The sequence below is a fragment of the Symphalangus syndactylus genome, chromosome 9 (genome assembly GCF_028878055.3).
Source record: "Symphalangus syndactylus isolate Jambi chromosome 9, NHGRI_mSymSyn1-v2.1_pri, whole genome shotgun sequence".
NCBI classification, from domain to species: domain Eukaryota; kingdom Metazoa; phylum Chordata; class Mammalia; order Primates; family Hylobatidae; genus Symphalangus; species Symphalangus syndactylus.
The window spans coordinates 128860852-128876140 of NC_072431.2; positions in this window are offsets into that span (position 1 = coordinate 128860852).

A 15289-nucleotide genomic window follows, 5' to 3' on the forward strand; every position below is an offset into this window, starting at 1 on the left:
GTGAATCAAGTCATACTACTTCCTTGCTCAAAATCCTCCAGCAGATTCTCATGGGCAATCACATTTAGAATACAATCTAAAGCATCTTTCAAACCCAAGCAGCCCCACATGATATGGACTCTACTATTTCTCCAAGCTGGTGACCTAATCTCCACTGCAGCTCATTGTCTGCTTCAGCCACTGGTTACCCTGCTGTTCATGAAGCCAAACATGCTACTTTCTCAGGGGTGTATTTGCTACCGCCATTGCCTAGGACACTTTTCACCCAGGTATTCATTTGGCTCTCCTGTATTTCCTTCATGTCCTAGAAAGCTGTCTTTTGCAACTCATCCAAAGTATCTCCCAACCATCATATCTGTCTCTTTATCCTGTTTTTTCTGTTTAACATTTATCACAATTTTCATATACTTACTTATTGCCTCTCTTTTAATAGAATATGTCCTTAATAAGGGCAAAGGCTTCACTGCTTTACTGTACCCTATATCTTTCTCATTTTTAGCTGCTTTGTTTATATGACTTTGCATATATGAAGATGTCTTCAATCTATCATCTACCTACATGTAATAATGAAGGCACTGTTTTATAAATTCTAGTGTGCTGCTAAGGAATGATACCATTTTTTCCCCTTTTTTTGTCACTGTAACTTTTTTCCTTCTTCATTTCTGGACACTACGCTCTTCTTTGTTCCTGTTTTTCTGAAATTGCTGGGAAATGTACCTTAGTGTGGGCCTTTCCCTTTCATTATACAAGAAATTTGATGGATTCTTTCATACTGGAGACTGGAATTCTTGGGTTTTGGAGACCTTTCTTCTACTACTTTTTTGCTAACTTTCTCTTCCCTCTTTCTCTCTTTTTGGAAATCCTCTTAGATGTTGGAGATTTTTGATTTATATTCCAAATTGCTAATTGTAGCAGTATTTTTCAATTCTCAGTTTTGACTTTTTTTACTGTTGAAGACATGTCCTTAAATGTTTCTGCTCACCATTCTGGTGAGGGAAGGAATAGTATGTAAGTAATTATCTTTGTAATTTCCAAGAGCTTCTTTGTTCTCTGATTTTTTATAGCATACATGTTTTATGCATATATTCAGCATTGCTCTCATCCTGAAAATAAATTAGTTTTCTTTAGTCTTTGTTTCCTAGGCATTATTTTCTTCTGTTTGTGTATTTTATCTCCTTTTTCACTGGCGGAGGTTTTCCCTAGGTTGCTGTGGACCCCTAGCTGCCCTTTCCTATTTAAGAGTGAGTTGATTCATTGACAGAACTGACCACCTGGTGGTGATTTAATGTCAATCTTGCATTTTCAGTGGAACACTTATAACTATGATATCAAAAATCTTTTTCCTAGGCTTATTTATAGTGACAAGATAGTTGGCTTAATTTTGGTGGAGGTGTACATTTACAGTTGGAGTAGGTTATGTGTACTTGTCTCCTGACTTTCTGGGAACCAGGGAAGGAAAGACAGCTGAATCCAGCATATTTATAATGCAGTGATTCCTCTAATCCTTACTTCTCCTATTTTCTACAATATTTGGTATCTCCAAGTCCATGCTGTTTTCTAGCAGGGCATAAGCATATGAGGATGTGAGACATAGAGTTCCAAGTGCTTTTTAAACAGATTTTCAACCAATCTCCTTTTAAGCTCACTGCATTCATTTACCTTGTTTCTCAGAGTGTCTCCAAATGATGAGATGTTCTGGGATTCTGTAGGATGCATTATTTCACTTATCATCAACATGTCACTCTACAGAAGCCTAAGTGGTGACTTTATTAATAGGACTTAATCAGTTATCACTCATATTTGGGTTGGTTTCCCAAAAGCAGATTCTAAAATGAGGATTTTTTTGAAAGTGGTTTATTAGGAAGGATTCCCAGGGAAAAACAATAGGCAGTTGAGGCAGTGGGATGGGAAGGGAAAGAGTTGAAGCAAGGATCTTGTGCCAACCCAAATCCCCAGATAATTATTTAGGTTAAATCTACATCGACGTTCTGGAGACCCAGTGTTGGTCCAATTATGAGACTAGGAAGCTGGCGTATTCATACTGTTGTATCTGTCAGTCATTGTGAAAGGGCCACCTGCTGCTCTTTGGCATATACTGATACACAGAGTAGGTCCTAGCATCTAAGAAACAGTTCTCTGACAGTGATGCTCTTGGCTACAGAGCATGAAGGAGCAAACATAGCCTGTGTGCATGACTTGGTAAGGGGATCAGATGGAACATGAGCAGACTACTAATAGCAACTAGGATAATACTTCTCTATCTACATTGTTACTTATAAATATTTGTTAAAATTATTATTTTCTTATTTTCTTTTAGGGACGTTGAGTCTTTACAGTTTGTTTTGCCTTGCTTTTATCTCTGATGTCAATCTGACACAATTAACTAGGATTTGCTAGGAGAAGCCCCGAAATTATTTTATTAGTATTCTCTACTTTTCAGGAAATAAAATATGATGCAAGGGAAAATAATATGGATCATTTTAAGAATAAAGAGTTAAAATTATTGATTGCTATATATATAATATAGATCTAAGTTAAAATATATATTGTAATTTTTGTCTTAGATCAGTCAAGTTGGTCAAAAGTAATGTGAGGAGAAAGACAAAATGTAAAAGGCAAAAGGCAAAAGGCAAAATAATTTAAATTAGCAGAATTGGAAATATATTAATGCTTTTCAAAGATTTATGTAGTTGGACATGAAATAATTTTAATAAAAAGTCAGTTACAATTTGATAACAATAGTACAATCTATATATGTAATTGGAATCAGTAATACCATCACTTATCAACTAAAACAATTGATATAGAAAGACTTGAAGATTTCTTTATATATTTATAAATACTCTTAATGTTTCTTTTCATCTAGTTTTTTGAAAATTTGTAGAGGAAAGTTAAAAAAACTGACCTTTTTCAGTAAGAGCTCAACTTTATTTCCATTGAATGTAATGAATTACGTAATTTCCTTTTCTAGGGGAGTGGCAACTTCTATGAATGTCTTCAATTTTTTGCCCTTAAGTAATTAACGATTACAGCTGGAAGTTTAAATGTCTAAGGCTGAAGATAAGCAAGTGGAATTGGGCCTGTTTTTGCTCTTGTCAGTTGCTAGACATTCACAGATAAAATATATCTACACATATCTACACATAAAATATATCTACACATATCTACGCATATAGGTATAAACATATTTATATATTTGGGTCCAATTTGAGGTTCTACGTATTTGGGGAGGTTAGTAACAAAATTGATAATGTAACAAGCCTTTAAATATCATATATTTTCCTTGTCTATCTAATCAAATTTTGCTTATCTGGTGGGTCTAACTCATACATGTCTCCACAAATCTTTCTTTGACTATCACTGTTGTCTTGACAATTGCCTACAGTATTCAGAAATGTGCTGTACATATCATTTGAAACCTGTAAATACTTATGGTATGGCAATTAAAGAAACAGTAATGTTTAAAATATAAAAAGTAACAATGAATGCTTGGGATTAGAAAGATATCAAGTAGTTTTATAATTTTTATTTATATCTAAAAACATGAGATAGGAAATATTAACTAAACAAAAACCAGCACAGTAGATAAGTATTCACTGTCTTTCAACGTTTTTCCAAAGCAAAACAGTAGAAGAAAATGAAACTATATTTGGTTGATCTGAATCTGCTGTGGGCTTCCAGCATTTTAGGGAAGCTGCTGCCCCCTAAAATCAAAAGCATAAAAAAAAAGCAAACAAACAAAAATCTGAAAAATAAAATTTAAAACCACGAAGTGGGCATTTTTTCTTTTCTTTTTCTTTTTTTTTTTTTTTTGAGACATGGTCTTTTTTTCTCATCCAGCCTGGAGTGCAGTGGCAAGATCACAACCCACTGCAGCCTTGACCTCCCAAGGAGACCAGGTGATCGTCTCACCTCAGCCTCCTTAGTAGCTGGGCCTTCAGGCATGCACCAAAATGCTTGGCTAATTAACTCTTAAACGTCTTAGAAATACTACCATAATATATTTCCAAAACACATATATCCATGGAAATTTTAAAACTGTTTAGTACACAAAATTAAGGTATGTATGTAAATTGAATTTTTTTTTTCTGAAAGATACATTACCAAGAATCTTCTTAATCTACCAGATTTTCCCTGAGAACCTGAAATAACTCAATGGAGAAGATGTCTGATCCATGCCTTAATGATGACGATGTTTTGTTTCTTTGCAAATAAAAATACTATCACTTTTATAGTAGTTACCATGAGACAGCTACTAACAGTTAAGCAATTTGTCCAAGATCACAAATATAGGAATTGGTCAAACCAGATGAATCAAACTGTCTGGCTCCTGTGTCCGTGCTCTTATCTGTTTTGAATTATTACTGCTTAATGAAAAGCTTCTGTGGCAATAAAAGGTATGAGAAAATATTTATCAGAAATATTTTATTATGACTTCAGTTATCAATAGGGTTTCTTCTCTATGGCAGCATAATTTTTTTCCAGATGGAAAGATAAACATGTGGATAAGCAAGGAAATCCAGACAAGTAGCTAGGAGCCTTTGGAGGCCACAGACAGAAAAGCAAGCTGCCAGCGTGGTCTTCTGTAGTTGAAATTTAAAATGAACTAATAGGAAGGACCGGGGAAATATGAGATAACAGATGGATAGTTTTAAAATCTGCAACATATTTTGGGAAGAGGTAACTCTATAAGAAAAAGACAAAAAAAGGCAGAATAATTTGAATTAGCAATGAGAAATGCATCAATAATACTTTTCAAACATTATGAATCTGGTATGGCTTTTCACAAATAAGCTGCTATGTAGTTTTATGAGGCTCTGGTTTATCCCGTGCTCCCTATAGCCTTTTTGCCAGGGAGAGTCATGTTCTCACATGGAATTCAGCCAGGTTTTGGGGATTGTTTCTGATAAGAATATGATGAAAGGAGCAAGAAGTTTCACTTTGCAGGAATCTCCTTAGACTGAGATGTTCGGTAGCTCAACACCATTGCCCAACAAAGTAGCTAACCGAGGCTATGGTTATGACTTCAGGTACCATATCAGAGGCCTGCTCATTAGAAATAAAAGAGGAATGAACATCATTCAAGTAAGTGAGTTATTTGATGAATCACTTACGGGAATAATTTTTGTAAATCTAAGCTTTAGAAAAGTCTTTATGCTGAAAATACAAGTATCCAAAAATGATTTTCTGTCTTTTATTTTCCCTGGAAATCAAAGCATGTAGGGAGTATTCTTTATACTAATATTCATTTTTTTCTGTTTTTGCTATATCATATTTATTGTAAATTAAAGCAATGATTGCCTAACATTATCATCCAAAAGTGGTAATGCTTAACCTTATTATTTCTATAGCCCTGAAGGCATATTCAAGCATTCAGTGTAAAAGATGAACAGGGGATCAACATAGCAAAGGCCTAGAAAAAACATAAATGTATTGTTGTCTCAGCTTAAATAGAAAAAAAGCATGTTGCAAAGAATAGTCATTCATCCCTTGACAAAAAGGATCTAAATGAATGTTTCCTTCTTTTCTAAAATGAAACACTAGTTTATGAATTACCTAATCCTTTAATCCAGATTGAAATCCTTTAATCCTGCTAAGAATACCCCAAAATGGGAGTTAAGAAAGGCATTTCAAATGAATTCATAATTGTACCAATAAAAGTATAGACTTTGGGCCAATCCTGTCCTCAGTTGCTTTACAGACCTTTATCTGTTCCAGGTAAACAGATAAATAAACAAGAAATAAGCAGCCTCAGAATTAACAGATAGCAATTGAAACAACTAATAAGGCATATTTCTTTTGTTTGCTACAATATCAAATGTATAACTCAAAGTATTATGTATTTATTATTTTTATTCATTGGTGTATTTAGGGCTTCAACAGTGTATGTTTTTGGAAAAACTATTACAACTACTGAAGATAACATTAATAATGATGATTAAGAATAAGAAACAGGACTGACAATTTGGAATGATTCCAAGAAGCTAGTGACTAGAAAATACCTTGCTGGACAATAGAATTAACTCTAAACATAATAACTGGTTGGAAAAGTGCTTCATAAGTTCTGTGAATTTCATCATTTTTTTTTTTTATTGCTTTTGGTTTTATCTTTGACAAATAGGGATCAAGAAATACAAAGTTTTCTGCTTGGTTGGGAAACTAAAATTATGTTTTTATATTCGAGTAGAGGAAAATGCATTATTAAATGTTGGTTACATAGAGGAGCTTCATAAATATCTGTTGAGTGATTAACTATTTCGTTCTGAGCATAATAAATCATAGGGCTGGTTGAGTCCGTCCTATGATTCTTTGTAACATTGCTTTTTACTGTTGTTTTTGTATTTTTGCAGTCATCCTAGAAAGAGTATTCACTTTCATGACAACGAAATATATTATGGTATTCGGGATCAGATAATAAAGCAAGATAAAAATTATTAAATGAAAATATAGTATGAAATTTAGTGAATAGTAATGCATTAATATTTGTTAATTTGACAAATGTAACATGCTAATATGTGATATTAATATAGAGAATACTGGATGTGATATATAAAGACATTTTCTGTACTATCTTTACAATGTTTTTCTAAATGTGATCTATCTTAAAATTAAAAGTATATTTTTAAAATAAAAGGTAAATTTTTTTTAGCTATACCAAAACTGGAAAAAAATATCAAAAGATGATAAAGGAAATAAGATGTTTAAAAATTAAGAAATATTAAAATGTTTTATGCAGAGGAAAACTGTTGCCAAGTGGAAACCAGAACTCAAGCAATAGAATAAAGAGCAAAAGAATGGCAAATACGAGGCAAATATAAAATGTGTTCTTTTAATCTCTTTAAAATATAATGTGTTAAGCAAAAATAATAAAAATGTTTGTGAGGTTAAATCTTAGAACCAAAATGTATGGTAGCAGCAGCAAAAAACTGAGAGGCAAAATAGAAGGATGCTCATGGATGGTTCTTATACTATATATGAAGTGGGGTAATATCATTTAAAGATTGACTGTGATCAGTTGAGGATGTATAATGTAAAACTTAACTAACCATTAAATGAACTGGAAGAAAAGAATAGAGCAAATGAGCAAGTTTGTAAAATGGAATGATAGAAAATACTCATTTATTCTATGGAAAACAGAAAATAGGGAAAAACAGGGACAGAGGAGCATTTGAATAATAGAAAACAGTAACGGGGTAGATTTAAATCCAACCATGTCAATAACCACATTAAATTCAAATGGTACATAATCCAATTGACGTGGTAGATTTAAATCCAACCATGTCAATAACCACATTAAATTCAAATGGTACATAATCCAATTGAAAGGAAGAGATTATCAGATTAGAAAAATCTATATCTGATCACCTGTTGAATGTAAGAAGCCCAATTAAATTTAAAGGTATAAAGTGAAAAGGTGGAAAAAAAGCTACCTGGAAAAATATCTACCGTGCCAAAAGTAATCAAAACTAAAGGAGTTATATTAATATCAAATGAACTATATTGCAGAGAAAAATATTCTAACATGGATAAACACTGCCACTTCATAAGTTTATCAAAAGGACATAAAAACCCTGACTATTTATAAACTCAGTAACAAGACTCACAGATTTACAAAGCAAAAACTCAGAGGACTGCAAAAATAAATAGACAAATTCACAATTATAGTTGGAGACATCAACATTCTTCTCTCAATAAGTGATAGAAAATTTTGACACAAAATCAGTAATAACATAGAAGGCTTAACAGTCTATCAACTAATCTAACCTGCTTGGTATTGGTAAAATATGCCACTCAACAACATAGAATGACCATTCATTCTCTTCAAGGCCACATGAAACTGTTACCAGGATAGACCATATTCCGAGCAACAAAATTATACTCAGTAGATTTAAAAGGATTCCAACTATTTAAAGTATGGTTTCTGCAAGATAATTAAATTTAAAATGAATAACAAGATATTTTTAAAATTTCCAAATATAAGAAATGAAGCATCTCTAACCAACCCATGATCAAAGACAAAAAGCAAATTAGAAAGTGTTTTAAGCAGAATGAACATAAATGCAGTTATCAAATTTCTGGAATATAGCTACAGTGGGGCTCAGAGGGATACTTATAGCACTAAATGTCTGTATTAGAGAAGTAGAAAGGTCTCAAACTAATGACCTAATATTCCATTTAATAAAGCAAATAAAAAGAGGAACTATAACCCAAAATATGTAGAATAAAATAAAGATAAAAGCACAAGTAATAATATAGAAAACAATGTGTAAAATCAAATAGGCTGAGCATGATGGCTCATGTATTTAATACTAGCATTTGGGAGGCTGAAGTGAGAGGATTGCTGGAGGCTAGGAGTTTGAGATGAGCCTGGGCAACACTGCGAGACTCTGTCATCACTGTATATATATGCCAGTCATCATGGTGTGTGCCTATAGTCCCACCTACTCAGGATGCTGAGGCAGGAGGATCGCATGCCCAGGAGATGGAGGAGGCAGCGAGCTATGATTGTGCAACTGCACTCAAGCCTTTATAACAGATTAAGACCCTGTCTCTGAAAAAAAACATAAATAAATAAATCATAAAATAAATCAAACAAAAAACAATTATTTGTAAAAACTGATACATTGAATCTACTTCTAGCCAAATTAATCATGCAAAAAAAGGGAGATGACAAAACTACCAATATCAAAACTGAGAGAGAGAATATCCCTATAAATCAGATAAAGTAATAAGGGAGAAATCTGAATAACCTGTGGCAGTTTTAAAATATTTCTATAATTCTTTATAAATCCCCTTTTGAAAAGTAGAGCTTTATTGTGCTCTTCTCAGTGAGGGCTTGATTTGGCGATTTGTTTCTAATGAATAATATAACGTAGAAATGATTATGTTCCAGCTTAGAGGCTACATAATGAAAGACGTAGTGGCTTCCTTCTCTCTCTTGAATCGCTTGCTCTGGGAGTTTTCATGTTGTGAGGACACTTAAGCACATAAGCGGCTTATGTACAGAACGATATGGTAAGGAAATAAGGCCTCCTGCCAACCAGTCATCAAGGAACCCAGGTCTTCTTCCAACAGCCATGTGAGTGATTTGTCTTGGAACTGGATACTCTGACATTCAATTCTTTTGAGGACTGCAACCACATGAGAGACCTTGAGCCAAAAACATACAGCTAATCTGCTCCCGAATTCCCAGCCAGGGGAGTTTGAGACAATAAATGTTGGTCATTTTAAGCATTACAAATTGTGGCAATGTGTTACATAGCAGTAGTTAAATATAAAAACTTTAGGTCAACCTATTTGACAATTTAGATTAAATGGACAAATCCTATGAAAGATGCAAAATAATGGCATTAACTGAGGAGTAACCTGAATAAGTAGCCTGAAGAGCTTTAAATATATTTCAAAAATTAAATTTGTAATTTAAAATTTTTCCAAAAATAAAATGCCAGGCACGGAAGTTTTCTCTGGTCATTTCTACCAAAAATTAAGGAAGAAATAATAGCAATTCTATGAAAACGCTTACAGAAAATTGAAGAAAAGGAAACTTCCTCATTTATTCAATGAAGCCATCATTTTCTTACACCAAAACCAGAAGAAAACATTGGAAGGAAAAAATCTGTTTAATTTTCACCTACCCTTATAGAGATGCAAATTTTCTTTCCAATTTTAGTATATATAGTGCATATCAGATATGCTAAACAATGTATAAAAAGAATATATATCTGTGTGTTCAAACTTGTGATAATACTTTATGGAAAAGTGAGTTTACTCTGTGAATGCAAGATTAGTTCTACATTTGAAAATAAATTAATTCACCTTTCCAAAAGAATAAAGAAGAAAACCTATATGAGCACCCCAATGAATATGGAAAAAATATTCACCAAATTCAGTTTGATTTATGACTAAACACTGTAAACTAGGAATAGAAAATAACTGTTCTCTATGACAGGGCATATACCATAAACCTACAACTGATGTCATACTGAATGGTGAAAGACTGAATGCTCTTCTTGTAAGAAAGATTAAGAAAATAGTGGCCAGGCCTGGGTAACCCCAACACTTTGGGAGGCCAAAGTGGGCAGATCATGAGGTCAGGAGTTCAAGACCAGCCTGGCCAACATGAGGAAACTCTGTCACTACTAAAAATGCAAAAATTAGCTGGGCGCGTGCCTGTAATCCCAGTTACTGGGGAGGCTGAGGCAGGAGAATTGCTTGAACCGGGCGACAGAGTTTGCAATGAGCCGAGATATCGGCACTCCACTCCAGCCTGGCGGACAGAGTGAGAATCCGTCTCGGGGAGGAAAAAAAAAAAAAAGAAAAAAGAAAATGGATGCCCATTCTCGCTACTGTTATTCAGTGTTCTCCTGAAGGTCCAATCCAGGGCAATAAAGCAAGGAATAGAAAACAACTGCATACAGATTGAGAAAGAAGAAATAAAACTGTCTCTGTTTGCCTTAACATGATGGTCTGTGAAAGACAATTCAAAGAATCTACAAAAAATACTATGATAAGTAATACCTGAGATTAGAAAGATTAAAGGATATAAACTCAAAATACAAGAATCAATTGTATGCTTGTATACTAGCAATACAAAATCAGAAAGTAGTTTTTAAATTAACATTTACATACGGTCAAAAATGTAAGATACAAAGTATGTGCAAGGTCTAAAGACACAAAACTACTAAATTATGTTAAAATGAAGAACAAAATAAATGAACAGATATATCATGTTTATGGATAAGAAGAGTCATTGTTGTTAAGACATCACTTTTTCCCAAAGTGATAAACTCAACAAAATATCATTAAGTCCCAACAGGACTTTTTGTAGTTAATATTGTAGTCAATATTGAAATTTATATGGAAAGATAAATAATTAGAAGCCAAAATGATTTTCCTACAGAAAAATTAAGTTGGAGGACTCTCACTACTGGATTTTAAGATTTACTAAAAGGCTGGAGCAATCAAACGTGTGGTATCGATAGAAGGTAGAAAGTAGGAAAATGGAACAGAATGAACAGTCCAGAAATGGAGCCACTTACGGTCAATTGATTTTTAACAAATGTACAAAAGCAATTAAATGAAGAGAAGACACTCTTCTAAATAAATAGTGCTGATACCATTGAATATATGCATACAAAGCACACAAAACAAACAAAAACCTTGATATAGTCCTCACACTCACAACCATACATGTATAACTCAAAATAAATTGTAGACATGTAAATGCAAAATACAGAACTATAAAACTGTTAAAAGTGAACAGGTAAAAATCTTTGTGACTTGGAATAAGACAACAGTTTCTTAAATGCAACACTGAGTGGACACACAATAAAAAACAACAATAAATTGTAATTTATCAAAATTAAGAAGTTCTGCTTATTAAAGGTCACTTTTAAGTGACCGAAAAGAAAACAGTGAGGGAAAATAAAAGCCACAGTTGGGGAGAATATTTGCAAATCATCTCTCTAACAAAGGACTTGTATAAAGAACTCTCAAAATTCAATACTCCATATATAACAAGGCTTTCCCTTTGGTAAAACTTTGTCACATTTTCATTACTTTTCTATTCTCACCCATAACCTTCTTGAGGTCCTAGGCTTTTTTCAAGAGTCTCCTCAAGGCATTTTCAGCTTTAACTTACTGCCTAGTTTCAATGTCAGTGTCACTGGTGTTAGGTGTTTTTATGTCCACTCTCCACTTTTAGGTGCCAAAATCTGTATTATTTGTCTATTGTTGCATAAAAATCTAACTCAAAACTTAGTGGCTTAAAACAACAATAATCATGCTTCACTTACATGACTTACATGACTTGGTGATACTGAAAGGCCACTCAGCTTGGTTGTGATCCTCTCCACGTGGACCTCCATAACTGCTGCTGGGGCTTCCTCACACCATGGAGACTTCTGCTAAAAGTGACAGTCCTAGCAGAGCAAAGAAAAAGTGCATGACCTTTTGATCACCTAGTTTATAGAAGAGTATTCATAATGGGAAATATTATTACATTTTTGGAAAATACACTCTGCAGCATCCAGTATACCTGATAGTAACTATAGTATTTATGTGAATTGGCAACAATTCTGAGCCCTAGTTTTCTTATCTTTAAAGGTAGATAATAACAATATAATATCAATTATAGATCTGTTGCAAACTAAGAGCGAGGTAACATGTGAAGTATGTAACGCAGTTGTTAACACATGCTGTTAAGTATCTAATACTTGGTGGTTGTTATCACCATCACCATTGATATTATTACCACTACATTTGTCCCTTCTTGGTACTCCTCACTAGTTGGTCTTATCCTTAAATTAGAAATGCAAATTTCCAGAAATGCTCTGCTGTCTATTATATCTTTTAAATTGTATAACTTTGGGAAACCTTATTCAATTTTCTATTTTTAGTTATCACTTAAATGCAATAAACTTCCAAATATATATCTTAGGTCCAATTCGCCCTCTTAAAATTTAGAGCTATGCTTTTATAGGCACGTGTTGCTTAAGGATGAGAATACATTCTGAGAAATGCATTGTTAGGTGATTTGATTCTTGTGTAAACATCACGGAGCACACTTATATAAACTTAGATCATATAGCCTATTATACAACTAGGCTATATGATACAGCTATTGCTCCTAGGCTATAAAACTGTACAGTATGTTATTGTACTGGATACTATAGGCAATAATAACTCAATAGTAAGTATTTGTGTATCTAAATATATAAATAGTACAGTAAAAATATGGTATTAAAGATTAAAAATGGTACATTTGCATAGGGTACTTACCATGAATGAAGCTTGAAGAACTAAGTGAAAGTTGCTCTGAGTGAGTCAGTAAATGAGTGGTGGTAAATCTGAAGGCCCAGGACACAGTATACTTCTGTAGGCTTTATAAACTCTGTATACTTATGCTGCAATAAATTTATTTTAAAATACCTTTTTCTTGACTAGGCATGGTGGCTCACTTCTGTAATCCCAGCACTTTGGGAGGCTGAGGCAGGTGGATCACGAGGCCAGGAGATTGAGACCATCGTGGTTAACACCGTGAAACCCTGTCTCTACTAAAAATACAAAAAGTTAGCCAGGCGTGGTGGCGGGCTCCTGTAGTCCCAGCTACTGGGGAGGCTGAGGCAGGAGAACAGCATGAACCCGTGAGGTGGAGCTTGCAGTGAGCTAAGATCACACCACTGCACTCCAGACTGGGCGACAGAGAAAAACTCCATCTCAAAAAAAAAAACAAAAAACAAAAAACACTTTTTTCTTCAATAATAAATTTGCCTTAGCTTATTGTAACTTTTTTGCTTTATAAACTTCATTTTTTAAACTTTTTGAGTCTTTTATAATCATACTTAGCTTAAAATACAAACACATTGTATAGTTGTACAAAAATAATTTTTGTATCCTTATTCTATAAGCTTTTTCTATTTTTAAATTTTCGATTTTTTTTTTAACGTTTTAAACATTTTTGTTGAAAACTATGACATAAACACACACGTTAGCCTAAGCCTACAAAGGGTCAGGATCATCAGTATCACTGTCTTCCATTTCCACATCTTGTCCCACTGGAAGCTCTTCAGGTGCAAAACCATGCATGGAGCTGTCACCTCCTATTATAATAATGCCTTCTGCCGGAATGTCTCCTGAAGGACCTGCCTGACATTGTTTTACAGTCCACTTTTTTTAAAAAAAAGCAGATGGAATACAGTCCAAAATCACAATAAAAAGTAAAGACATAAACCAGAAACGTAGTCATTTACCAACATTATCAAGTATTGTCTACTGTGTATAACTGTATGCACTATATTTTTATATGACTGGAAGCACAGTACATGTTTTTACACCAGCGTCACCACAAACACATGAGTATATGACTGCAATGACTATGACATCATTAGGCAATGGGAATTTTTCAGCGCCATTATATATCTTACGGGACCACCATCTTATATGTGGTCCATCATTGACCAAAACTTCATTATGTGGCACATGACTGTACCTGCATTTTAAGACATTTCCAAGTGTCTTTCCCAAAACATATCTCAAATTTTACACATTAATGAACTCATAATTACCCCTTGCTCCCAAGCATCTTCCTAGGCCTTATTTCCTTTATTAATCAAAGGGCACTAGCACCCACTGTCGGGTTGCCTCAGTCAGAAACTTGCTCGTACTTAAAAACATTGTTCTATCACCAAGATCAATCAACTTCTCTTTCTAATGTCTATCCCATTGACATCCTATTCTCTATTATTGTTTCCACTGTTTATCTTTTGAAACTCACCATTTTAGAGTAAAGCAGTAGATGCTTAACTAGTCTCTGCCTCCAGCTGGACTCTGCTCTAGTCTTCCTACACATACTGACCTAGAGATCTCTTCAAACACAATCTTCAACACAAAATTTCCTTTTTAAAAAAGGATTTCAATTGCTTCAGAAGATTTCACAATAATATTCAATTAGTTTAGCTTTATCTACACTGTGTCTCTATCTCTTATACCTCATCTTATTCTATCCCTCAATCTGTGCTCAAGCCATAGCCAAAATGACTTGAATATTCTGCACTTGCATTATGCTATTTAACACCAGCATGCTTGTTAATATTATGTGGAATATACTCTTTCCAAACCCAAGGTACAGTATGTGTTCAAATAGCTTCAATTCATTCTCATTTACCGCATTTTTATGTGCTCATAGACATTTTCCTTGATCCTTAACCCCTGCCTAATGTAAACCCCAATACAAATGCTTTTACCTTGTGATTCAGTTTTCCAAGAGAAATTTATCATAACATTGGCTATAATAAACCATCATTTTAATTTGCTTTATTAACCCTAAAATCTATTTGTTGCCAGTTGAGGGTCAAAACTATGTTTACGTTGTCCTTGTGATGTTTTTTTTTAAGGCGGAGTTTCTCTCTGTCACCTAGGCTGGAATGCAGTGGCTTGATCTAGGCTCACTGTAAGCTCCGCCTCCCGGGTTCACGCCATTCTCCCACCTCAGCCTCCCGAGTAGCTGGGACTACAGGTGCCCACCACCACACCCAGCTAATTTTTTCTATTTTTTTTTTTTTTAGTAGAGACAGGGTTTCATCGTGTTAGCCAGGATGGTCTCCATCTCCTGGCCTCGTGATCCACCCGCCTCAGCCTCCCAAAGTGCTAGGATTACAAGCGTGAGCCACTGTGCCCAGCCCAAGTTGTCCTTGTAACTTTAATGGCAAGGTCAATCCTGGAACTTCAAAGCTTTTAAATAGATGTGTGTTAGATAAAATAATCAAATTGTTAAAAAAAAAAAAAGGTT